The sequence below is a fragment of the Triturus cristatus genome, chromosome 4_2 (genome assembly GCF_964204655.1).
Source record: "Triturus cristatus chromosome 4_2, aTriCri1.1, whole genome shotgun sequence".
NCBI classification, from domain to species: domain Eukaryota; kingdom Metazoa; phylum Chordata; class Amphibia; order Caudata; family Salamandridae; genus Triturus; species Triturus cristatus.
Genome location: NC_140586.1, coordinates 986918794 through 986944743, shown reverse-complemented (window position 1 = coordinate 986944743; position 25950 = coordinate 986918794). Strand labels below are relative to the sequence as shown.

General features: G+C 47.3%; 1 protein-coding gene across 1 annotated transcript in view; it reads left to right on the top strand.

The window, feature by feature from the left end:
• The first annotated feature begins 245 nt into the window (after window positions 1-245).
• LOC146839224 (uncharacterized) overlaps window positions 246-25950 on the top strand; it is a 722084-nt gene continuing 696379 nt past the window's right edge. The window contains 1 exon segment of the mRNA XM_085600021.1: window positions 246-419. The gene's annotated coding sequence lies outside the window, so the exon portion shown is untranslated.

The window sequence follows — 25950 nt, the reverse complement described above, 5'->3', positions numbered from 1 at the left end:
CAGTCCTGCCCCCGGCGCCTCTGGGCAGGTCCAGGGGAGCAGTGTCTCTCTTCGGGGCCTGTGCACAGCGCCCCGAGGCTCAGGGCGGAGTAAGAGGCGCTGTATGGGGTGGAATGAACTCTGGGCTCCTCTGTCCTTAATGAGAATCCTTCACCGAGAGCTCCAGGGAGAAGCACCGAGAGGCCTGTCCAGGGGTGCAGAGGAGGTGAGGCCTGTTCAGGGGAGCAGTGTCTCTCTTCGGGGCCTGTGCATAGCGCCCCGAGGCTCAGGGCGGAGTAAGAGGCGCTGTATTGGGTGGAATGAACTCTGGGCTCCTCTGTCCTTAATGAGAATCCTTCACCCAGAGCTCCTGTGAGAAGCACCGAGAGACCTGTCCAGGGGAGCAGAGGAGGAGAGGCCTGTCCGGAGGAGCAGAGGAGGTGAGGCCTGTCCAAGAGCAGAGGAGGAGAGGCCTGTCCAGGGGTGCAGAGGAGGAGAGGCCTGTCCAGGGCTACAGAGGAGGAGGGGCCTGTCCAGGGGTGCAGAGGAGGTGAGGCCTGTCCAGGGGGGTTCAGAGGAGGTGAGGCCTGTACAGGGGTGCAGAGGAGGAGAGGCCTGTCCAGGGGTGCAGTGGAGGTGAGGCCTGTCCAGGGGTGCAGAGGTGGAGAGGCCTGTCCAGGGGTGCATGGTAGGTGAGGCCTGTCCAGGGGTGAGAGGAGGTGAGGCCTGTACAGGGGTGCAGAGGAGGAGAGGCCTGTCCAGGGGTGCAGAGGAGGTGAGGCCTGGAGGTGCCGAGGAGGTGAGGCCTGTCTAGGGGAGCAGTGTCTCTCTTCGGGGTATTAAAGCGCCTCGGTCCTACCCACAGTCCTGCCCCCGGCGCCCCTGGGCAGGTCCAGGGGAGCAGTGTCTCTCTTCGGGGTCTGTGCATAGCGCCCCGAGGCTCAGGGCGGAGTCAGAGGCGCTGTATGGGGTGGAATGAACTCTGGGCTCCTCTCGCCTTAATGAGAATCCTTCACCGAGAGCTCCTGTGAGAAGCACCGAGAGGCCTGTCCAGGGTTGCAGAGGAGGTGAGGCCTGTCCAGGGGTGCATAGGAGGAGAGGCCTGTCCAGAGGTGCAGAGGAGGTGAGGCCTGTCCAGGGGTCAGATGAGGCGAGGCTTGTCCAGGGGTGCAGAGGAGGAGAGGCCTGTCCGGGGGTGCAGAGGAGGAGAGGCCTGTCCAGCGGAAGCAGAGGAGGTGAGGCTTGTCCAGGGGTGCAGAGGAGGTGAGGCCTGTCCAGGAGTGCAGAGGAGGTGAGGCCTGTCCAGGGGTGCAGAGGAGGTGAGGCCTGTTCAGGGGTGCAGTGTCTCTCTTGGGGGGCTGTGCATAGCGCCCGAGGCTCAGGGCGGAGTAAGAGGCGCTGTATGGGGTGGAATGAACTCTGGGCTCCTCTGTCCTTAATGAGAATCCTTCACCGAGGGCTCCTGTGAGAAGCACCCGAGAGGCCTGTCCATGGGTGTAGAGGAGGCGAGGCCTGTCCAGGGGTACAGAGGAGGTGAGGCCTGTTCAGGGGTGCAGAGCAGGAGAGGCCTGTTCAGGGGTGCAGAGGAGGAGAGGCCTGTCCAGGGGTGCAGAGGAGTAGAGGCCTGTCCAGGGGTGCAGAGGAGGAGAGGCCTGTCCAGGGGTACAGAGGAGGAGAGGCCTGTCCAGGTGTGCAAAGGAGGTGAGGCCTTTCCAGGGGGAGCAGAGGAGTCCAGGGGGGGTAACCGCATCCACAAACAGCAGCAGAGAATAGACTCTGCCAGCTGCAGAGGGGTCCTGCTCAGGCAGAAGCACCCCCCCCCCCCCACATAGTAAACCAAGCACCCTGCCCTTGGGATTGATAGGGCCTGCTATAGGGGTGGCTGATAGGTTTATATGTGTGTGTATGGTGAGATATAGAAACCTATACCTCAGTGAGGAGTGCTAACACTACCTCACACAGGCTGCAGTAGCAGGCCTGTGGTGTCAGATTGAGAATGCTTCCCAGGGGTGGCATAATACATGCTGCAGCCCCTGGTAGGCCTGTGAAGTACCTATGCCCTAGGTACCTAAGGTACCATATCCTAGGGGCTCATAATGTACCACAGTATCCAATCACTAGTGCATCTAATATGCACTCCAAGTTGTTTAGAGAGATCAGTTAGACTGGGGCCCTGATTAGCAGGGACCCAGCCAGACACCAGGGTATACATCAGAAAAAAAGTGGGGGCAACACAAGTGCAGATCCTACTCTCCTACAGAAATAATGTACTACTTTTCGCTCAGTCACTCGTGCTCCCTTTATCTCAGATAGATACACAGAATAAACGGTTGGGAAGTTTTTCAATAAGTATTTATTGAACAGTCGTTATTTTAGTGTAAAATAAATGTGCTGAGACGATCAATAGACAGTGCAGGATATTGATAACTAGAAACACTAGAAACGTAAAAGGATGATAGATTTCTACCATTCTGCTAAAATCATGAATGTTTACAAGCATACAAAATACATGACAGTAAAATGCGTACTCCTTCGATGTAATCCTAACGAGATGTACCTAAGTGTACCTAGCATGTGTTTAAGTGTTGAGCCAAGAATCCTTCTAGGATAAGTCAAACCCCATTACCTGAATTGAGAGACTGTCGGACCCCCGTTCTGGTCTCGAGCTGGACACCCCGCAAGGGATGTTCAGACCACTGCGAGCTGGAGTGTCTGCGTGCAGGAACCTCCGCGTCTCGCGTCAGTGTGTCGGCATGGAAGTTTGATCTCCTCTCTCTAACTCAGTAAGATGTGCTGTAGTAATACACAAAGTATCTAGGGTTCCTTTGTCCCTTGTATTAGCCATTGTTGCATTTGAGGATGACGTATGGGAGGAAACTTGTACGTAGATAATATGCAGGTGGTGTAGCTTCTGCCTGGTTTCCAAGAATCCTCATGAATATTCATTCATACTGTATGAGTCCATTGATGAAGTTATAGGAGGATATTGTTCAGGAAAACCCCTCCTTCTGCACCCAGGACTAGAACTAGGTAAAGGTTCAATCCTAAAAGCTTGTTATTGTGTATTGTATGGGAAATGATGTAGGTGAAGGTATATGATGTTACCGGGGCCTATATTAGGGTACCTATATGGAATATAACACCCACTCCTCTTCCGAACAATCAACAATAATAAATGCTAGAGAACTACTCCTTCTACTAGGTAGCGGCGCATGAAACTATCAGTGAGCGTCGTAAAAAAAACACTGTCTTTAAAACCACTTAAAAATAGTCTAATGTGAAAAAAAAAATTATTGCCAAAAGTTAGTATTGGAATTGTCACTTAAGCCAAAGTCCTAGTTAGTTCATTTATTTAAGTCAAGCCACTACAAGCGTCAGAAGGCCATGCTTTTCCAGCAAAAGTGTCAATTTAGAAAATGATCCAAATTTAGTTGAGTTTCGAAACAGAAAAGAAAAAGGTGAATTCTTTCCCAGCACACGATGAGCCAATTTCAGATTAAGTGTCCTGGCTAGGAGACGCAACGTTGTTGCTCGCCGTTGGAGAGGACGATCCCTGTAACACCTCGCAGAGCACGTCAATAGAGCACAGATGATATTCAGACCCGCCAATAGCTGGTGCCGAAGAAGCTGGGGCTGTAGTCGATACCTGAGTGCTGGTGGAGGAGCTGATGCTCAACCCAGCATTTGCAAAGGGCACCTTTGGGTTCTCGAGGAATGCAGCCATCAATATAGGAATAAACTGGGGACATTGCCGAGCATGGGCCCTCACGGGTTCCAGCATGGTATTCATGTCCGGTGGCATAGCTGATGAAAGTGTCAGACAGAGATCCAACACACATTCTTCTCCGCAGAATAGGTATCGAAGAACAGGTAAGATGCAGTCCATCCAAACTGGTCTAAAGGACAGGAACCAAGAGGCGCTCAGTTCCCGTAGGCTAGATGTGCCCAGATGTTGTACCAAGCGTTCACGATATTTACTCTCCAAGAGTGCTTTTGCCATCTCGTTGGCGCTATTTCCGTCTGTTTCTCAGTTAGATTATATGCACAAAATAAGGAAGTAATGTTGATAAAACGCCAGGGCACATAACCAGCGCGCAGTGATTGCAGCGCCCAGCTCAATAACATGATAGAATGTAGCTGCGATTGCCCGTGTTGTAACATTGTCAAGTCTTGTTCTAGTACATCTATAGCTGAAGATACAATGCTGCCCAGTGAATAAATCCTGGATGTTAATGTCGTCATACCATTGTCCACTACAGCTAACGCCTTTTCTAGGTTAATCCTGTCTATTTCTCTAAGTCTCTCCGCTGCTTCTTGGTGGGAGATTTTCCAGAGTTCGTTATAGACAGCACAGCATATAAGAAAGGTTTGTCGCGTGGCTTTCTGGGACCTAATAAAAAATCCCGTAGGTCCACGTCATCTGACAGTAGGGATAAGTGATGTTTCCCCTGTGTGAGTGTTGAGGTTTTCAATCAATCTAGGCATAACTTCCCAACACTGTATGATGTCACCCCCCCCAGGATGTTCTCTTTTTGCGTAGCGTGGGTCTGGCCTATGGCTTCTGAACCCTTCGGTGGTACCCCAGAATCTTTTTTGACATCTGTTCGTGTCTATGGGCCAAACCAACCATCCTTTCCAATCAGGGTCTGATCCATTGTACTGAAAAATGTCATCTATTTTTGCCCCTTCTTGTGATGTTGAAATTTGCCCCCCTCCATCTTTGACGGTGTTGGAAACCGAGGTGTGTTCCGGTCCTTGTTCTTGGCTAGTCCAAGACAGGATGTCTGTTGCACGGTGTCATTCAGAAACATCATCTGCTGTGGAATGAGGCATGCTCTAAATAGCGCTTCTGTTTCCTGGACTTGCCAGACTCTAGAACCCTGGACTGATTTTAAGTCTAGTGTCCTTCCATAAGTCGAAACCCTGTTCAGAGAGTTGGGCAATAAAGGAAGCAGAGTAAATCTGATTGGGGTTTGCCAATATATTTTTCAGTGCCGATGTGGGTGCAACTTTATAATAATATGAGGTCGGGTCAGAAGTGCTAAACCTTGTAAAGTATGAACATTTCTGTGCAAATGTTTGCGAACTACTTTTTGGTGGTGTAGGGCAATGTTCCCACTGGTGATTCTCGAAAACATTTCTAGGTGATATAGATTTGTGAAAAAAATGATTTGCAACATCAAATACAGTTACTGCTATAACTGTATTTGATGTTGCAAATCAATTGGAGCAGCAGATTGGGATGATTATGCTAGATGCCGAGAAGGCCTTCGACCGGGTGGCCTGGGGCTCCTTGTGGTGTACGATGGGCTCCTTTGGCCTCGGTCGGAGGTTTATCTCGGCCATTAAGAAACTCTACTATAAACCCACAGCCATGATTAAGTATAACGGTCTCACTTCGTCTGTGTTTAGTATTACTCGCGGTACACGGCAAGGTTGTCCGCTTTCTCCCCTATTATTTGCTTTATATATCGAGCCCTTTATTAAACATTTGTTTCATAATATGTCTATTTCATCAGTTGTTTTTAATGGTATTTCCTTGCGGAGTCACCGCATACGCGGACGATATTGCTGTCTTTTCCACTAGGCCAGTAGAAACTATTTCAGAATTAACTTATGAAGCGCAGCGATTTCGGTCTTTTTTCTGGATACAAACTGAATTTGAATAAGACACAGTCTATTTTAAATTTCACACCGACATTTGATACACCTTCATTAGGTATTACTACTTCGGCTAAATATTTATTTGATGACGTATTTGACCTTAACTATATACCGCTTCTGAAAAGGATTACTAATGATCTGCGTAGGTGGCAAAAGCTTCCGGTATCTATTATTGGGAGGTGCAATATAGTAAACATGAATATATTGCCCACATTTCTTTACTTTTTTCGTGCCATTCCCCTCAGAATTCCAGTGTCTTTTTTTAAGCGCTTAGATAGTATTATTGGAAGTTTTATCTGGAACTATCGAAGAGCAAGACGGGCACTTAGATATATTAAACTATCTTACAAGCAGGGAGGTTTTAAATTACCTGACTTCAGATCCTATTTTTTGGCCGCCTTCATTAGCTGAATTCAGTCCTTAATAAAGGGACCTGAGGGAAGGGAATTTTGGGTACCGTATCAGTTGGCACATGGTCCAAATACTGGCTTTTTGTTACAGTCTATGTCAGATCCCAACTATTACAAAAGAGTCCGATTTAAGACTATTCGACATATTCACTTTATTTGTTAAGACATTTGTAAAAAGTGCAATATTCCTGACTGGCACGAATTTATCTATCTCTGGGGTAATCCGAAGCTTCCTGACATCTTTTCGGATTCATTCACACACATATGGCAACAACAGGGAATTATGATGAACACGGATTTAAGTCTTATCAGTCACTGTTTATGGAATATGGGCTCACGCATAATTCTTTTTTAAAATATCTACAGATTAGGAACTTTTTATGCAAGAGATAGGATTGTTGACGCTCCCCTTAACAACAGAAGTTCTACGTGTAATCTTTAAGAGAGATAATCACGGTCTTATAGGGAGAGCTTATGGTTGCTTTATGGACGAACTTGATGATGATATGTTACAGACTACAGCCAAATTGAATACTGTGTTTGATATAGAGGTGACTCCCGATAAAGTCTCAGATTCACTTGTTAGAATAAGTTCCTCTGTCACTTCAATTAATTTAAAATTACAACATCATTGAATTCTGTTTATGCTGTACTACACTCCTAAATTGATTGCTAAATGGGCCATTTCAAGTAATTCTATTAAATGTCACTGCCCCAAATGTAACGAATTTGCTGCAGATTTACGGCATATGTTTGTGACATGCCCTAAACTAGCTGAATTTTGGTGTAGAATTGCCCAGGAATTGAGTAAGCTAACTGGTAAAACAACGTTTTTATCAGAGAAGGAAATCTTACTTGGGCTACTATTGGATAGTGGTAATGTCCCAAATTCTTTTGTGTCAATCTTTATGGTATGTGCTCGTTTGACTATTGCTAGGGTATGGATAGAAAAATCCAGCCCTACTATTACTGAGTTTTGGCTGCTACTGAGGGGGGTTTATGAAATGGAATTAGCTTTGGCAAAAGCAAAAGGACTGAGATCATTGGTTAAATTTGGACGGCTCTGGTCTTGTCTTCAGTGGGATTAAAAGTATTTTTGCATCTACTGTTGAAATTCGATATGATATGATTTGATACGATACTCATACAAGTGTTCAGTCCTTTTATCCATCTGTACATTTTTATTCATTTATTTGTAATTGTATATAATGCTACAGAAGAATGTCTTTCTGATTTGCGTTCCTTTTTTTGTGATTGGCAAAATGATATGCACCCTGGTCTTTTTTTTGTTCTGTGACTGTGACCAATAAAGTTAAATATGAATTAAAAAAAAAAATGATGACCATAATGTTGGTAACAGTTCAAAGTGTCATAGTCTGAAGTACCTTCTAACATTTCAGTGTTCGGAAATGCAGCAGTTTTTTCTAAATCAGACAACATGTTATTAACAGTTTCAGAGTCCCAATCATCAGAAAATGTACGGGAGGTAATGATATAATTTAACAAAATTTTAAATACTTGTGCTATTTTTAAAAGTTCCGTAGGTCCGAATATATCATAGTCAACCTTGTCCCAAACTATCGCATCAGGAATAGGAATCGCTGTAGTGTTCACATTGGACAAGTCTCTTTGTTCACGGCGTGAAGAAACATGTGGTTTTAAATTCAAGTTCACGTTCGAAGCTGCAGAGCTCTGTCTAAGATAAGTACCACTAATAAGCAAGTAGAAAACAGTAACTAAGCCTAAGCAGAAAAGAAAGAATAAAACCCCAGTAATTATCCACAGCTGCAACCATGGTGATACCAGGTATGTCTTTCTAAGAAAGATAAAAAAATCAATAGTTTGTTGTTTACGTGATTTTGGGGCTGGCGTCGTTTCAGGTTCACTTGGATCCAATTAAAAGGAATCGAAGTCCACGAAATAGCCAGATGCTGTTCGATCAATTGTTGGTAGCTCAGCAGGTTTTGTTGAACTTGGAGGTTGCTCTTTTCGAGGCATGTTGACATAGATATCAGTGTTTGGTCTGATAGTTAGTTGTCTGTCATTTTGAGCCAAACTTTCTGTTTGATTTTCAGTTCCAAGCGGGACGAGTTCCATTGCATTATTGCATAGTCCTTCATTCCGTGCTGGTTGACTCCTCAATGGTGATGAGTCTTTCTGTTTGAACTTCCTGTATGGTAGTGACAGGAGGACGTCTGCTACCCAGAAGTCCATGAGGCCTACTATTCAGTATCAGGCACATAGTGTGGTTTGATCAGATCAATAGAGACAAATCTCTGCTCCCTTCCGGCAAGAGATGGAAGTAGTACAGTTCTTGTTCCTTGCACTGCTAGGACAGGTCTGGTTTTCCAGTAAGATGGCCCAAATTCTTTTTTGTCCAGTATATTTTTCTCTGACCAGATCCTCGACTTTAGGAATCCAGACAGGTCTTGCTGTTACTGATTTAACCTCCTCAGTGGCAGTCTGCTTAGTGTGGACATTGCTTAGTTGTGTCCTGGATTCATTCAGATCCTGTAAAACAGCCACATTTTTATTGATGTCAACCGGTTTTTCATCCACCACTGTGCGTTCTCAATCAAGATCAGGTACCCACATTCTTGTCCCAAATAGGAACTTGTAAGGAGTGACCCCCCTAGAGGACTTCTTGGCAGATTGTTGAGGGCACGCTGTACCCCATATAGGTGATTGACCCAACTACCACCGAACCTAATACCCTAGCTGCTTTAAGTCCCGATTTTTCCTCTCTACTACCGAATTTCCCTTGAGATGGTACAGAGAGGAGTACCGCTCTACCACACCCCAACCTTCCATAGCTTCCTTGTAAGCCAGAGAGCTAAACGTGGGGCCACGGTCAGAATGTAATGCACCAACTGCGTATGTCCCGATAAAGACTTGCAGATCTTTTATAACAGTTCGAGCGTCAGCTGAGCACTGAGGCCATACTCATAGGAATCTTGAGCATGAATCTACTGCGACCATGACATATTTATAAGCCCAATCTGAATTTAGGGGCCGCAGTGGTCCAAATAGACACAGGCTAATGGTCTATCTGATATTAGTAAAGGTGTCTGCGCAGGAAGTTTCACTGTGGAGCCCTTCATCTGTTGACAGACACCTCAATACAAATTCCTTTGTCTGTGTCAATAATCCTGGCCACCAGTAGCGTTGTTTCAACAAGGAAGCTGTTGCATTAACTCCTGTGTGTGCAGAACCTAGACCCTCGTGTGCAGCTAAAATTAAATCTTATCAGCGATCCATGTTTGGTATTACTCTATCCCCCACTCCTGGAATCTGAGCATACGGAATATTGTTTACATCTAATTTGTAGGAGTATTTGAGTGGAAAACCTTTTGGTAGTACTGGGCTGTTCTTGCATGAAGCAATAACAGCCACCATTATCTGTCCGTCTATTCTTGTTTTTGAACTAATGATTTCAGCTACGGAAGCAGTCTGTACTGCCCCCTTTGCGGCTTAATCAGCCAATGAATTCCCTTCGACGTGAACGCCATCACGTTGATGGCTCTGTGTGTATCAGGTGAGTTCTTGATAGGTCGTTTTTCAACTTTGCTACTTGTTCCCATAGCGTTTTATGCTTGATTGGGCCACCTTTTGCATCTTTATACCCATTCCGTCCCCAATAATGAAGATATTCATTGTAAGACTGGACACAGTAAAAGGGATCACACGATTAGTGTGGGGAATTCCCGATCCGTGTTTACCAGAGCCAGTATCAGAGCCTTTAATTCTGCCAGCTGAGCCGTGCAGTCTCCTATGGATTGCGTTTTTGTACAGCTTGGATGGAACTTGCCTTCCTGCATGCAACCTTTTACGATAGCGCACGCCGTGCTGTATTGTTGCTTACTCCATATGGCCGGTTGAGCTGATAGCCATCAGTATAGATTATATATTCATACTGATCCTGAGGCATTATTTCATTTGGTAGAGGATATACTTGTTTGCATTGCAGAAATGCTTGTGTTTTTAGGCTTGGCTTCTAACTGTATTCTACATCTGATGCAGTGAGAGAATTAGCCCATTGTATCCATCGTTGATGTAAGGCTTTAGCGTTTGGAACGCTTGCCTTTGTAGCGGCCTCAGAGGCTGATACTGGAGTCATGACAATTATTCGTTTACCCTGAGCCAGTGCTCTTTCTCTCACTACCGCAGTCTGTACGGCCGTCAAAATGTTCTCTGTATATGTGAAACACGTCTCAGTCTTTGTGTACAAGTGTGATTTGTATGCTATTGGTACTATCTCACCTTCATTATATGTCAGGTAGGTGTATCCTGATTGACCCGCTACCACGCGGATCACTAGATTGTGGATATTCACACATGTCTGTAAATGTTTTGAACCGATCATGTCAGCTTGTAGGGAACGAAGTGTATCTGTGTGTTCCTGTGTCCATTGCCTAACTGAGAAATCAGGTCTTATGAGGTCGGAGAAAGGTTTTACTCTTTCTACGTAATCCAAAATGTAAGTTCTGCCAAGGTTTTAGAATCCCAATATTGATTGCAAATTCTTTAAAGATTTACGAGGTTGTAGCAATGCACATTTTTCTAAAACGTTTGCTGCCAAGTATTTCCCTTAACTTGAAAGCTCGTATCTCAAAAATAGGAACTGACATGGGCTATTCTTGATTTTTTTAAATTGAATTTGTAGCCCTCAGAGGTGAACCCCGAAATTATAGTGCTCACCCTGTTCAAGTGATCTTTTAGGTCATCATCCGTCAGATAAATGTCATCTACATAGGACAATGCTTCTCCAGCCATATCCTGAGGTAATTCTGTTACCCTAGCGCTAAACAACCCGGGGCTATTTTTGTACCCTTGGGCTAGTCTGCAAAATTGACACTGCGAACCTAGTGCTGAAATTCCTGACAAGTATCTACTCTCCGGCGCTATATTCTGGTTGAAAAAATCCATTTGAGATGTCCAATGTTGTCTTGTATTATTTCCGCACAATATTGTTCATTAATGCGGCACTGTGTGCATTTTGTACTGCAAGTGTTTTTGTACATGAGTTTAAGTGTCAATAGTCCAAGACTAGACGATATGAATTATGGGGTTTCATTACGGGAAACAAAGGGTTATTCATCGATGAGGTGCAAGTTTCAGTCACCCCCTGGTATTCAAGTTGATCTAAGATCTTCCTGACCTGTTTTTAGCTTCCTGTTTAATTGGATATTGTCTCTCTGGAGATGGAGTAGATTTTAATGGTATCACATGGTGGGTTGAGTCCTCATCCCATCCAACATGATTCTGGTATAATGCAGGGGCTAGGGCTACCGGCCACTCCCGTGCATAAGTGCATTTGAAGTGCATTGGAACAAGGTCAGAGAAAGCCGGCATAATTACCGTTCCTCCTTTTGGGCAATCCATAACAAATGCAGGCGCCCAATCTTTTTCAGCTAATAATATGTCATAGCCGACTGCCAGGTTCTTATCTTTCTTTCTTTGTCCCCCTCCATCTGGAGTGTTATCTCATGTAACCTAACCTCACCCAAGTATCAGGTGTTTCCACCGAGATATACTCACTCAAGTCCGCTGTCACCAGAAATTCCTTTAGGTTCTGGCGAACTATTGTTACTTCTGCTGCGCTGTCTAGCATCGTCAGAGCCCATTCCCCGTTCATTAGTTGAGTCCTCAGAATTCTGGGCATGTCTGATCTTGAGACCTGCTACCTTCTGCTTTTTGAACTGAGCTTTTGACTTTTGTTTGTCTCCTTGTTTAGGTGCGTAGTCCGCAGCATGTTGCGTGTCTCTGGACTTTGTACGCTCTTCTTGTCTGTGTTCTGGGCAGTAAATTCCGTTCTGCTTGCGGAAGTTGGGTAATTTTGCGTTGCCAAAAATTCCGCGATCTGCGGCTTCGTAGAATGTTTTGCTTGTTCGCACTTTCAAAATGCGTGTTCACAAGATATTTCGCGAACTGGAAAAAAGCATTGCGAACGGGCGGAACAAGCAATTCCGCACGTTCACAGAATTTCTGCGTGCTCGCGGAGATTTTATACCATTTTGCTGAGCTTTGCATAGCGTGACAACGCAAATTCTGCCCACCCCTTCTGAATGAACTGAGCTTTTGACTTTTGCTTGTCTTCTTGTTTAGGTGCGTAGTCCGCAGCACGTTGCGTGTCTGGACTTTGTACGCTTCTCTTGTCTGTGTTCTGACCTTCCTTCTCTGAGTTTTTCAAAGAACCCTGAAAGGAATGAGAGGAACGTGTATCAGTGTCCTGATACCTGTCAGGTTTCCTAATATTTTCCCTATTCCTAAGGTTATAGCTCCTTTCGGAGGGCTCCTGTTGAGGAGACCTACCTCTGGACTGAGATCTAATGTCCTTATCTTTATGTTGTTTTTTATTTTCCCACTTCTTCTTTGAAGAAGCAGGTGCTTGCTTAGGGGTATCCTTTTCAGGACTACCCACCAATTGTGGTTTCACTGGTCTTGCTCCCAGGCTATCCCTACCTAATTCTGCATAAGCAGTTTAATTATTTAAGGTAGTTCTGTCTCTTGTTGTAAAGGAGACAATTCTCCTAGTCTCTGGCATATTGCCACTAATGCTGCCTCTCCTTTAATATTTGCTAATATAGCTGATACCAGGGCATAATTACCCAGTAATTTCATCCCCAAATTCAGAGCAGGTTCTGCTCCGCACTCGTTCTGTATCTGTCTCAATACATCTGGTATTACTGCTGAGGAGGGATTACCATGAGTTCTGGAATATATGGCAGCGAAAACTGTACCCCAAGAGGTACAAACCTCTATCAGGGGAGCTACTCCCATTGGCAAGCAGATTGTGTTTTTCATGTGGGGTAGTGTGTGGAAATACTTCCTCCAGCTGTGTTATTTCCTGAGCTATCCAGAAAGTCATTTGCTCACGTTTTGTGGGCAATTTGTCCATTACTGCATGTAATGTTTGTGGTGTGATCTTGGTTGTGGAAGTCTGGACTGGTCCTGTTGTTGTTGTTGTAGCCGGTGTTGGCTGTAGTGTGAGTGTTCTCATCACGAATTGTCATGTTTCTGTATAGTCTTGTTAGTTCTTTGTGGAGTATAAGTAAATCTCCTCCTGGCATTGTCTCAATGTCAGGGTGTGGTGTATAGGCGGCTAATACTGGCCATGTTGCTCCGTCTCTTCCGAGCGGACCCAGTCTCACTCTGTTCCTAGTATGGGGGAGGGCGCCTTTAAACCAGTATAGGCGTTCCTGGTAAGTTAGTGGAATTTCAATATATTCCTAAGGATTATAGTCATTTGGTACTTCCTCTTCTGTGTAGAAATGAAATGTTTTTGTTACTGCATTTGCTGCTGGGACTGTAACCCATGAATAGAATACCTCTGTTCTATAGGATTCGTGTGCCTCAATCACGAATGTTACCGTTCCACCCATGGATGTTAAACCATACGCACCCAATGTTATGGTGACGGCATTTCTGACGTTTGATGCAATGTGTTTTGCATCTGCATCATTTTCATCATCTGTGGCGTTGAACTGCAGTTGTTGTTCCACTGCCTCTCCTTTTAATATTTTTATTTATGAAGGGCCTTGTTAGGCTTTGAGCTAAGGTGTTTGTACACAATTCGTGGAACAATGTGTCCTTCAAGCTTGAATAACCAGCAGCCTATAAATAGTATTTAGACTACTCAGCTGTGCCGGAATTTTTGTGCCCTCCCACTCCAGACGTCTCTGGAATATGTGAGTAGGGGTCTCTGAGATTAGCACGACTGAACTACTCAGATTCTATTATTAAATAAGTACCCAACCAACGTTGGCGGCGCCATGTCGTGTAGTTCCTATATCCCTATATAGGTTCTGCGTGTTTAGCCAACATAGACTATAGGATTGGTGTCAGACTGATTCTGGACGCCTCTATCGGGTATGTTGGCCTGTATAGCAGCCAGCTCACAGTGCCACTAGAAGCTCCTCTTACCAAGGAGGGAACAGTTCCTGGCAACTATCAAACATGACCACCCTGATCCCTCAGGACCGTGGAAATAATGCACCACTTTCCGCTCAGTCACTCGTGCTCACTTTCTCTCCGATAGATACACAAAGTAAACGGTTGGGACATTTTCAATAAGTATTTATTGAACAGTCGTTATTCTAGTGTAAAATAGATGTGCTGAGACAATCAATAGACAATGCAGGATAGAGATAACTAGAAACACTCGAAAAGTAAAAGGATGATAGATTTCTACCATTCTGCTACAAGCATATAAAATACATGACAGTAAAATGCGTACTCATCGTATGTAATCCTAACGAGATGTACCTAAGTGTACATAGCATGTGTTTAAGTGTTGAGCCAAGAATCCTCCTAGGATAAGTCAAACCCCATTACCTGAAGTGAGAGACTGTGGGACCCCCGTTTTGGTCTCGAGCTGGACACCCCGCAAGGGATGTTCAGACCACTGCGAGCTGGAGTGTCTGCGTGCAGGAACCTCCGCGTCTCGCGTCAGTGCGTCGGCATGGAACTCCTGATCTCCTCTCTCTAACTCAGTAAGATGTGCTGTAGTAATACACAAAGTATCTAGGGTTCATTTGTCCCTTGTCCCTTGTAGTAGCCATTGTTGCAGAGGGCGTTAGGCCTGGACCAGTAGGGGTGTAGAGGAGATGAGCCCTGTCCAGCAGAATAGGGGGTGCACAAGATGTCAGGCTTGTCTAGGGGGGTGTGGAGAAGAGGTGAGACTGTCCAGTGGGGGTGCAGAGCAGAGGCAAGGCTTGCCCAGGGGGTGCAGAGAATATGTGGCCTGTCCAGGGAGGGTAAGAGGAGGTAAGACCTGTCCTGTGCTAGAGGTGCAGAGTAGGTGAGGCTTGTGGTGTTCTGAGGGTGCAGAGGAGGAGAGGCCTGTCCAGCATAGTTCAGAGGATGTGAGGCCTGTCCAGGGGTGCAGAGGAGGTGAGGCCTGTCCAGAGGTGCAGAGGAGGTGAGGCCTGTCCAAGGGGTGCAGAGGAGGTGAGGCCTGTCCTGCGGGTGCAGAGGAGGTGAGGCCTGTCCAGGGGTGAGGAGGAGGTGATGCCTGTCCAAGGGGTGCAGAGGAGGTGAGGCCTGTCCAGGGGCTGCAGAGGAGGTGAGGCCTGCCCAGGGGGGTGCAGAGGAGGTGAGCCCTGCCCGGTGCTTAGTGGGTGCAGACAATGTGGGCAGGGGCGGCTCCTTCGCTATGGCGGAGGAGCATTGCCCCACTCATTTTACAGCCTGCATGGAGGACATCCCCACCCCTCCAGCCCCTGGATGAGCGCTGTGTCACGGCGCTCAGACCAATCACAAAGGGAGGGTAGGGGGGGTGTAGAGTAGGTGAGGCCTTCGCTGCCCAACCTGGCACACAGGAGGTGAAGCCTGTCCTGTGCTGGAGGGTGCAGAGGAGGTGGGTCCTGTCCTGTGCTTGGGGTTGTTCAAAAGAGATAGGGCCTGTCCAGAGGGTGAAGAAGAGGTGAGGCCTGTCCAGGGGTGCAGGGTAGACGAGGCTTGTCCAGTGGGTACAGAGAAGTTGAGTCCTGTCCTGTCTAGGGGGTGCAGAGGAGGTGAAGCCTGTCTAGGGACCAGAGGAGGTGGGGTCTGTCCAGGGATAGAGAGGAGGTGAGGCCTGTCCGGGGGGAAGGAGGGTGCAGAGGAGACGAGGCCTGACCAGAGGAGTGCAGAGGAGGCAAGTCCTTTCAAGAGGAGGCAAGGCTTGTCCAGAGTGTGCAGAGCAGGTATGACCTGTCCAGAGGGGGTGAAGCCTGTCCAAGAGGTGCAGAGGAGGTAAGGCCTGTCCAAGAGGGTGCAGAGGAGGTGAGGCCTGTCCACGGGGTGCAAATGAGTTGGAGCCTGTCCAAGGGGTGCAGGAGAGGTGATGCCTGTCCATGGGAGGAGGTGCAGAGTAGGTGAGGCCTTCCCTACCCAAGCTGATACGGAGGAGGGGAAGCCTGTCCTGTGCTGAGGGGTGCAGAGGAGGTGGATCCTGTGTAGATGGGTGCAGAGGAGGTGAGGCCTGTCCAGGAGTGCAGAGGAGACGAGGTTTGTCCAGTGAGTGTAGAGGAGGTGAGGGCTGTCCAGGGGCCAGAGGAGGTAAGGCCTGTCCAGGGATGCAGAGGAGATGACGTCTGTCTGGGGGGGGGGGGGTGCAGAGGGGGTGAGGCTTGTCCAGGAGGGTGCAGAGGAGGTGAGTCCTGTCTTGTTCAGGGAAGTGCAGAGGAGATGAGGCCTGTCCAGGAGGGTGCAGAGGAGGTGAGGCCTGTCCAGAAAATGCAGAGGAGGCATGAGGTCTGTCCAGTGGGTGCAGAGGAGGTGAGGCCTGTCTGGGAGACAGTGGAGATGAGGCCTGTCCAGGGAGGTGCAGAATAGGTGAGGCCTGTCCAGGGGTGGTTTAGAGAAGGTGAGACCTGTTCCAGGGGTGCAGAGGATGTGAGACCTGTCCAGGGACTGCAGAGGTGAGGCCTGATCAGGGGGTGCTGAGGTGAGGCCTGTCCAGTGGTGAAAAGGAGGTGAGGCCTGACCACAAGGTGCAGAGGAGGTGGGACCTGTCCAAGGGGTGCAGAGGTGAGGCCTGTCCATGGGGTGCAGAGGTGAGTCCTGTCAAGGGGGTTGAGAGGAGGTGAGGCCTCTCCAGGGGGTGGAGAGGAAGTGAGGCCTTTCCTGTGCTTTGTGGGTGAATATAATGTGCAGCCTGTCCAGAGGGGATGCAGACATGAGACCTGTCCTGTCCTGGGGGTGCAGAGGAAGGGACACCTGTCCAGGGGGGGAGGTGGGGTTGTGGTCTGGGGAGGTGAGACCTGTCCGGGGGGAAGTGGTGGTGTGGTCTGGGGAGTTGAGACCTGTCCTGTCCAGGGGTTGCAGAGGAAGTGAGGCCTGTCCAGGAGGGTGCAGAGGAGGTGAGGCCTTACCTGTCAGGCGGGTGCAAAGCAGACGAGGCCTGTCCAGAAGTGGAGGCTTGTCTTGAACAGGGGGTTCGGAGGAGTTGGAGCCTATGTAGATGGGGTGAAGAGGTGGCGAGGCCTGTCCAGGGGCTGCAGAGGACGTTGGGCCTATCCAGCAAGGTGCAGAGGAGGTGAGGACTCTTCAGGAGATGAAAAGGAGGTGAGGCCTGTCCAGGGGGGGGGTGAGTGCAGAGGAGACAAGGTTTGTCCAGTGAGTGTAGAGGAGGTGAGGGCTGTTCAGGGGCCAGAGGTGGTAAGGCTTGTCCAGGGATGCAGAGGAGATGAGGCCTGTTCAAGGGGGTGCAGAGGGGGTGAGGTTTGTCCAGGAGGGTGAAGAGGAGGTGAGTCCTGTCTTGTTCAGGGAAGTGCAGAGGAGATGAGGCCTGTCCAGAAAATGCAGAGGAGGCATGAGGTCTGTCCAGTGGGTGCAGAGGAAGTGAGGCCTGTCCATAGAGTGCAGTTGAGGTGAGACCCATCCAGGGGGGTGCAGAGGAGGTGATTCCTGTCCAGGGAGGTGAAGAAGTTGTGAGGCCTGTCCAGGGGTGGTTTAGAGAAGGTGAAACCTGTTCAAGGGATGCAGAGGATGTGAGGCCTGTCCAGGGACTGCAGAGGTGAGGCCTGATCAGGGGGTGAAGAGGAAGTGAGGCCTTTCCTGTGCTTTGTGGGTGCATATAATGTGCAGCCTGTCCAGAGGGGATGCAGACATGAGACCTGTCCTGTCCTGGGGGTGCAGAGGAAGGGACACCTGTCCAGGGGGGGAGGTGGGGTTGTGGTCTGGGGAGGTGAGACCTGTCCGGGGGAAGGGGTGGTGTGGTCTGGGGAGTTGAGACCTGTCCTGTCCAGGGGTTGCAGAGGAAGTGAGGCCTGTCCAGGAGGGTGCAGAGGAGGTGAGGCCTTACCTGTCCAGGGGGTGCAAAGCAGATGAGGCCTGCCCAGAAGTGGAGGCTTGTCTTGAACTGTGGGTTCAGAGGAGTTGGAGCCTGTCCAGAAGGTGTGAAGAGGTGGCGAGGCCTGTCCGGGGGTTGCAGAGGACGTAGGGCCTATCCAACGAGGTGCAGAGGAGGTGAGGCCTGTTCAGGAGATGAAGAGGAGGGGAGGCCTGTCCTCTGCTTGGGGAGGAGGGGGTTCAGAGGAGGTGGGGCCTGTCTAGGAGGATGGAGAGTACATGAGGCCTGTCCAGTGGGGTTGCAGAGGGGGTGAGGCCTGTCCGGAGGGTGCAGAGGAGGTGAGGCCGGTCAACGGGGAGGGGAGCGCAGAGAAGGGGAGGCCTCTCCAGGGCAGGCCGGGGAGGTGAGGCCCGTTGTTGGAAAGTGGATTATTAATAGTGGTTAATATGCATCTACCACTGGCAGTAATACCACGGACACGATATAGGGCTCAGAATAGGTCTCAGAAGAGTATTCCCATGCTCAACCCTTGGTAGCTTGGCTGTGAGCAGGCAGGCTTAACTTCAGAGACAGGTATCTAAAGAATTTAAAAACACCAATTCAGTAAATAATTTAGACACAGCCCACAATAAAAATCCAACACCAATTTATAAAAATAGGAAATATTTTTATGTTTTAAATAACATCAAAACAAAAAGAATACAATGTAGGGAACCAGAGATATGAATATTTAAAGATTAAACACTTTTTAGTGCTTAGAAACCAATAGAGTCACTTCTGGACATTTGGTCGCCTCTGAGTTTGAGGCCGACCGAGATGGATCCCTGGTTGAATACACTAAGCGGGAGGCCCCGGTCAAGATTTTACCTTCACACTTAGAACCTTTTCTGGAGGATTTCTCACCAGACATCGTGCAACCTCCTCCAGCAGGCCGGATTCAGTGAGGGCTCGACGGATTGCCTTTCTGTGAGAATCTGGTCTCCCTCAGGAGCTTTCTCACAAAGGTTCACCAAACTTTCCCAAACATCTGGAACTTCTTCCCGAAGTTCCTCTTGATGGTCCAAAGTGTTCAAAAAACAATCCAAGGGTCTGGAATCTCTAAAATTGTCCTTAAAAGTTTGTGACCACAATTCCCACAATGCACCTGGGCAACGCCCTTAAAAGTTCACTGGATTCACTCCAGGCAGGGGACTCTTGGTGGAGTTAAAGCAGGTGAGCTCTGTTAACCTGTAGATTGCAGAGAGACCGCTCTTTATTCCTCTTGAAACAAGGTACAGCCAAAGGCCTATAATTATGTGGTAAATTTAAATTACCTAGACTTAATTTATGCGGTAAAATACAATACGAATAACTCAGTAAAAATAAGAGGCAGAATCCGTGGTATTCGAGGGTATAATAGGGTATTTATTCCTTACAAAGGAATGATGGTTCGAACCAGGCAATCGAGTTCCGTCACCACGAAGGTTCAGGAAGGGATCAGCAATGCATTATTGACAGGTTATGGCATATATAGTAATGCATTACAGTAAAGACAGATGCAGGAGGCGTAACAACTGATAAGAATACACATACGTAATAGGAAAAGGCGTTACAATAGGCGTGCATAGAGGCGTATACTAAAAACGTCATTATGATGGTGATACAAATGGGTGGATCCATAAGAGAATCCTGCAAAGTCAGCAAAAATACATGACAGAGATGCGCGTGCAGCCGCATGACGTGTGATTGACGTGTAACTAGAGGGTGAAGGGAACTTGACATTTAGCCCTACATGAGGAGACAGAAGTCTGGGGTGTCAGGACAACCTAGTCCTAAATCATATCTAATATCTTGTGTTTAAGGAACTATATTATCTAGAAGGAAAGGTCTTCTCGGACAGATCCTATTCTATACTGACTGCTAGTGCGTGTACAAGCGTCTAAGTGTCTACATGAGATGCGAGGGGGGCATGGGCCTACCATGGTAACGAGAGTCATGAATTACTTGCACGGAGACAGTAAGGCCGGGCCCTTTGCTCTGCAGCTAGAGGGATGTTTACCTAAGCTACTTAGACAGGAATGCATTTCTTGAGGAACGGAGCAGATAACTTGAAGGCTGAATACAGTTTTTGGCAGGCAACAGGCCGGGCTAGGCACCGTTAGCCGCGCAGGAAGTAAGACAAAGTTCATGGATACAGATGCAGGTTCAGGCTGGAGCATTTCAGAGGCAGAAGCAGGAAAAAGCTCGATGGCAGAATTCAGGGCCTACCTTGCCAGAGCTGGAAAACGTGAAAAGTATACCATATAAAGACGGTGGCAAGGCATACTTAGGAACGGAATATCTGGCCCATTCATAGCAGATATGAAAGAGTACATATTAACGTTGGACACAATTGTATTTGCGTCTTCATAGCTTGAAGTGGAGGGAACATACATGTACTTGTAGCATGTACATGGAGCCGTTGGGGTCTAGATAGGGGACACAATTGACCATAAAAATTCATATTTCCTCATTCCCTCCTTGTCCCCTACGGACCCTCATGAAATATCGATCTTCAGGAATCCATCAATCTGTTCATGTAACATCATTTGCTCTTCTTTCTTCTTCCGGGATCTTGAATGAAAACTTGAACGTGGAATACACGATGTGGCACACAGGCCGCAAATCGCTGGTCCACATTGTAGACATAGGCAGCAACTGAATACTATGAGGAGGCCAATACCTAGGAAGGATAGGACTTTCCATCCCCAGGCTGACAACACGCTCCAGAACCAACCGGACCATGTCCAGGTGCCTGCATTCTGGTGTATCTGGTTTGCAATCTTGTGAAGACGAGTTATGGCTTTATATACAGATGGCGCGTTTTCTGGGATGAAAACACAGCAACTTGATCCGATGACCCTACAAGCTCCGCCCCTATCTGCTAGGATGACGTCAAGGATGTAATGTAATGTAATGTAATGTAATGTAATGTAATGTAATGTAAATTGATACTTGTATAGCGCACTACTCACCCACAAGGGTCTCAAGGCGCTTGTACGAATACCGCTGTGGAACCCATCCTGGCTTTCCCTGTGAGGCGTCCACTCCTGGGCACCCCCAAGGTGGGGGCCAGGCATCCTTAGCGTTGTGGGGGCCGTTGTGGAGATTAAGCAAGCTATTGCCCAGAGTTGCAGAGTGGGACTCCATGATTGGAATGGCACCGAGGCGAGAATTATCAGGTCCGTGGAATTTTTGAGCCCAAGACCCGCCGAGGCAGGGAATTGAACCCTGGTCCCGGGCTAGACCTCTGCATCAGGGTCTGCCACTCTAATCATTGAGCCACACTTCTCCAAGGACAAGACGATTTTGGAGAACAACAATCCGCATCGCAGACTGCTCCTCTGTTAAGTTGCCTAGGGCAGAGGTAGTTTCATTCACTACTGCTTCAAGGGTTCTGGTTAATCTACGTATCAGTTTACTGTTTGAGACAACACCTATGTAAGGAAAAGAGACCTTTATTGAAGTCTGTATATTGTTCCCATGCTGTTTCGGTGTAGTCAACAATCGGGATATCTCTCTGGGGTCTATGGTGTACTAGATTGGTATTTCTATGATAATCAGGAGGGGCTAGGAAAACAGGTGGCAGAAGGAATGCAATGTAACAGGTACCATCCCAATCTAGGGGTAGGCGTATATATGCGGTGTGGCCACAGATGAAGTAGGAGTGACGGGAAGCTCTAAATGTAGACTTGCCTTTATCACTGAATTCGATCACAGTAGTACATTTACTATGACCCAGGTGTACTGAACCATTCTTTCTTACACATAATTCACCTTTGACTGGTAATACGGACATAGCAGGCAAGACTAGTGTAGCTTCAGATTCAACATTTAGAATCATGAGGTTAAGTCTAAAATTACCTAATCCATATACTTCATTTTCTAGGTCAGTTCCTGTTCTTTTGGGAAGTCCCTCCTTGTTAGGATAACAGGCTTTAAGCAAAACTAAGTTCAGGTTTCCCCATACCCAGTTGCTCTGATAAACTACGGTGTTTGAATCTAAAGAGTTAATCAAACTAAACCATGCTCCACAGGAACCATTGTGTGTGAACGGATATGGAAAGAGAGGCAGAACTCCTTTGTATTTCTGATAGGGAGGGAGTCGGCCACATATCCAACAATTTGTAGCATTGCTGGTTTGATGGAAATGGTGTAACATACTAATGAATGTGTTGTTGCGCAGCGCAAATCTATAGGACAACTCATGTGGAGGTAGTTCACTAAAAGAATGTTCGGCAGTAACATTGTAAGCACGCTTGAAAATAGGATAGTACATATGTAACAGTATGCTTGCAGCAATAATAAAAAGACTTAGAAAAAACATAATCAACAATGTCACTATACAGTGGCTATGAAGTGATTTACAGTATGCATGTTTCTTGAGCTGTTTCTGTCTATTTTTCTCTCTCATTCGGTCTAGAGGATACATGTCAAAGACTTAATTCAACCGATTCACCTTGGAGAGGACTTAAACAATCGAATTGTCTGACTTGCTAGACCTTAGTTTCAGTTTATAGTTTTGAGATTCGGTCGGTTCAACCAGGGGGAGTTTTGAATCAGTCTCTGGAAGGGGGCAGGGCTGAGAGTTCAGTTCGGATGGTAGTCCATGAAATTTCTTGATATGACTCGAGTGTAACCAACCCTTGCGACCTTCGACCTTCACTGCTGTCCTCGTCGTTAGGAGAACCAGCTTCGGTTGTAGCCAGCGAGGCTCCAACGGGCTCCTCCTGTCAAAATTTCTGACGAAAACGAGATTTCCCGGAACTACTTCATGGGGCTTTACCTCGGTGTTGTCGGGCAAGGCTGCAGCTACCTGTGAACGGCAAGATTGTAGTGCAGACATCAAGGAAGCAAGGTAATCTGTCAGCATATTACAATCAACATCAGTTATTTTACGAGGTATAGGCGTCCCCCACATATTTGGTGGCCTACCGAAGACCACCTCGTACGGGGATAGCCCTGTGCGAGAATGTGCTACCATTCTCATGTAAAATAGTGCAACCGGTAAGGCTACTATCCAGTCGACACCTTTCTCTCTACAGATTTTAGAAAGTCGTATTTTCAGGGTCTGATTATGACGTTCCACGAGACCTGCTGCCTCGGGATGTCGGACACAGTGGAATTTCCATTGATAGCCTAACAAGAGTGAAATGTGTTTCATTAGCTCGGATGAGAACGGCTGGCCATTATCTGAGTACACGATACGGGGCAAACCATACCGTGGGAAGAATTCACGAACTAATTGTTTGGCAGTAGTCGGGGCAGTGTAATCTGAGACGGGATACGCCTCTGTCCAACGGGAAAGAGCGCATACAACTACGAGGACATATTTGAATCCTCGACATCGTTCCATCTGGATATAATCCATCTGGAGGACTTCAAAAGGGTGATCGGGAGGTTGAAATCCACCCTGCTCTACAGGTACGCCTTTACCTGGATTGAACTGACAACAAATCATACAAGTTCGGACTTTCTGTTTGGCTGCAGCTCGTAAGTGTTTGTTGAACCAAATGTGTTGAATACTGTCTAACATAGCTTTTTCTCCTAGATGTGCTGGACTATGTATTGTGTTAATGTGTCAAGAATTCCTGTCATACAAGGGAAACACGCCCTTATGTAAACAGGAGAGCTGTTACATAACTCAAGGGAAACACGCCCTTATGTAAACAGGAAAGCTGTTACATAACTCAAGGGAAACACGCCCTTATGTAAACAGGAGAGCTGTTACATAACTCAAGGGAAACACGCCCTTATGTAAACAGGAGAGCTGTTACATAACTCAAGGAAAACACGCCCTATAAAGGGAGGAACCGGGAGGTACAAGGCTGTCGGATATTGTGTTTACACCGACGTACCTGCTTCGTGAAGAGCAGTGTTCCGGAGTGGTGCTCCAGTAAGGCAAGAACGGAGGTAGGTCGAGTCGTTACTCCCTGGGCCGTGTCTTGCCCCATCGTCTCCTGTGAAGGACCCGGAAGCTCTACCGGTCAACCATTGAGCTTCGCTTTTTGACTCGGCTGAGTCCAAGCGCAGTGGCGCTTTTGCTGGTTGGAGTCGTAACTCCCAGCCCGACCAGAGACACAGGGACTGCCAGCTGTAACGCACACCAGGAGGTGTTTGCCGCGTTACAGACTCGGAAGTCCACAGGATCGATCGAGCGGCTGCTCTCGGTTCAGTCTTCTTGCTTGTGATTGGGGTATCGGTGACGCATCACCAGGAGGTGACTCCGCGTCCCGGTGCAGTCTGAGGAAGAGGTTGAGCGGCTGCTCCCTTCAGGTAGAGATCCCGGCTGGGTGTTTCCCTGACTCCTCGATTCTCCCCAACACTCTTCGTGCCCCTCACAGCCTACCGATTGGCATTGTCGGCCATTTCATTTCTGCCCTCTGTTGGCATACGCCGGGATCGGCGTATATGCAGAGGACGGTTAGGACCATCCGTGCTGTGGGCTGGTAACGTACTTAGCCTGGAGGATTCCAGTGACTATAACTTTTGTTTGTTCTTTGTATTTTATTTGCCTTCATTAAAAGAACTAACCCTTCACAAGTGGTTGCGTCCTCATTGTCGTGTCTGTTAAACGATCCTGAGACGTTCAGGGCGTTACATAATGATAACTTGAACCATTGAGTCGGGGAGAAACCATATAGATTTTCCCTTCGTCATCCATCCCTGATCGGTTTGGATCCCTCCTAATTCAGTCCATTTCTTTATTTCCTCTGGTGTAGCATGTGTCTGTATGTCAATTACATCAAGAGCGGGATCCTTAACTGTCATGCAGTGTGTCAGCGTTGGAACTATTGTCTTTGTCAAGTCAGTTGCATGAGTCTGATTCTGTGCTGTTTGCTTAGCTGTTCGGTCTGCTAGGTCGTTACCCTGGGAAATAATATCGGTGATTTTTGTATGGGCTTTGCACTTCATGATAGATATCGCAGTAGGCAGATGTATTGCATCTAACAGAGCTTGAATGAGGGGACCGTGTTGAATGTTGGCACCATGAGAAGTCAAATAACCTCTCTCTCGCCAAAGGACTCCGAAGTCGTGTACGACTCCGAAAGCATAACGTTGTGGAAATATGGATTTTTCTGGTCAGTTATGTCCCCTATCTTGGACCCCAACGGTTCCATGTGCATGTCACAAGTACATGTATGTTCCCTCCAGTTCCAGTTATGAAGACGCAAATACATGTGCGTCCACCGTCAACATGTCCTTTGACAGATCCGCCATGTATAGGCCGGATATCCCATTCCTAAATATGAAAGGCCATCGGCTTTATATGGTTCACTTATGCCACTTTTCAGTCCAGGCAAGTAGGCCCTGATTCTGTCATCAAAACTCCTCTTGCCTTCTGCCTCTGAAAGCTCCAGCCCGAGCCTGCATCTGTGACCATGAACTTTGTCTCATTCTCTGCGCGGCTCACGAAGCCTGACATCAGCTTACTCTCTGCCAAGAACTGTATTTCACCTTCGAATTATCTGCCTCCCCCTCAGCCGATGCATTCCTGTCTAGTAGTTTAAGTAAACATTCTTCCAGTTACCAAGCAAAAAGGCCCATCTTCTCTGTCCTCATGCAAGTAATTCATAGCCCTGTTACCATGGAATATTCCTACCCCCTCGCATTCAGTGTAGACACTTAGACGCTTGTACACGCACGCACAGTCAGTATAGAATAGATTCTGTCCGAGAGTCCCTCTTTTATGGATAACATAGTTCTTTAAACATAGGATGTTAGATATGATTTGGGATTAGGTTGACTTGACCCCCCAGACTTCTCGTCTCCACATATAGAGCTAAATGTCAAGTCCCCGTCACCCCCTAGTTACACGTCAATTACACGTCATACTGCTGCGCGCGCATCAATGCCAAGTATTATCTTATAGATCCACCTATGTATTACATCATAACCAATCATGTTCCTTTTTACTCATTATTACACCCATTTTCGGTTACGCAGACCAAACGTCAATGTCCTTATCAATTGTTACGCCTACTGTATTCACTTCATTATAATGTATGTACTATAAAAGTTACTTCTTGTCAATAAAGTATGTACTTCACTTCCTGAACCCCCGTGGTGATGGAACTTGAAGCATCCGATTATAATCGATTA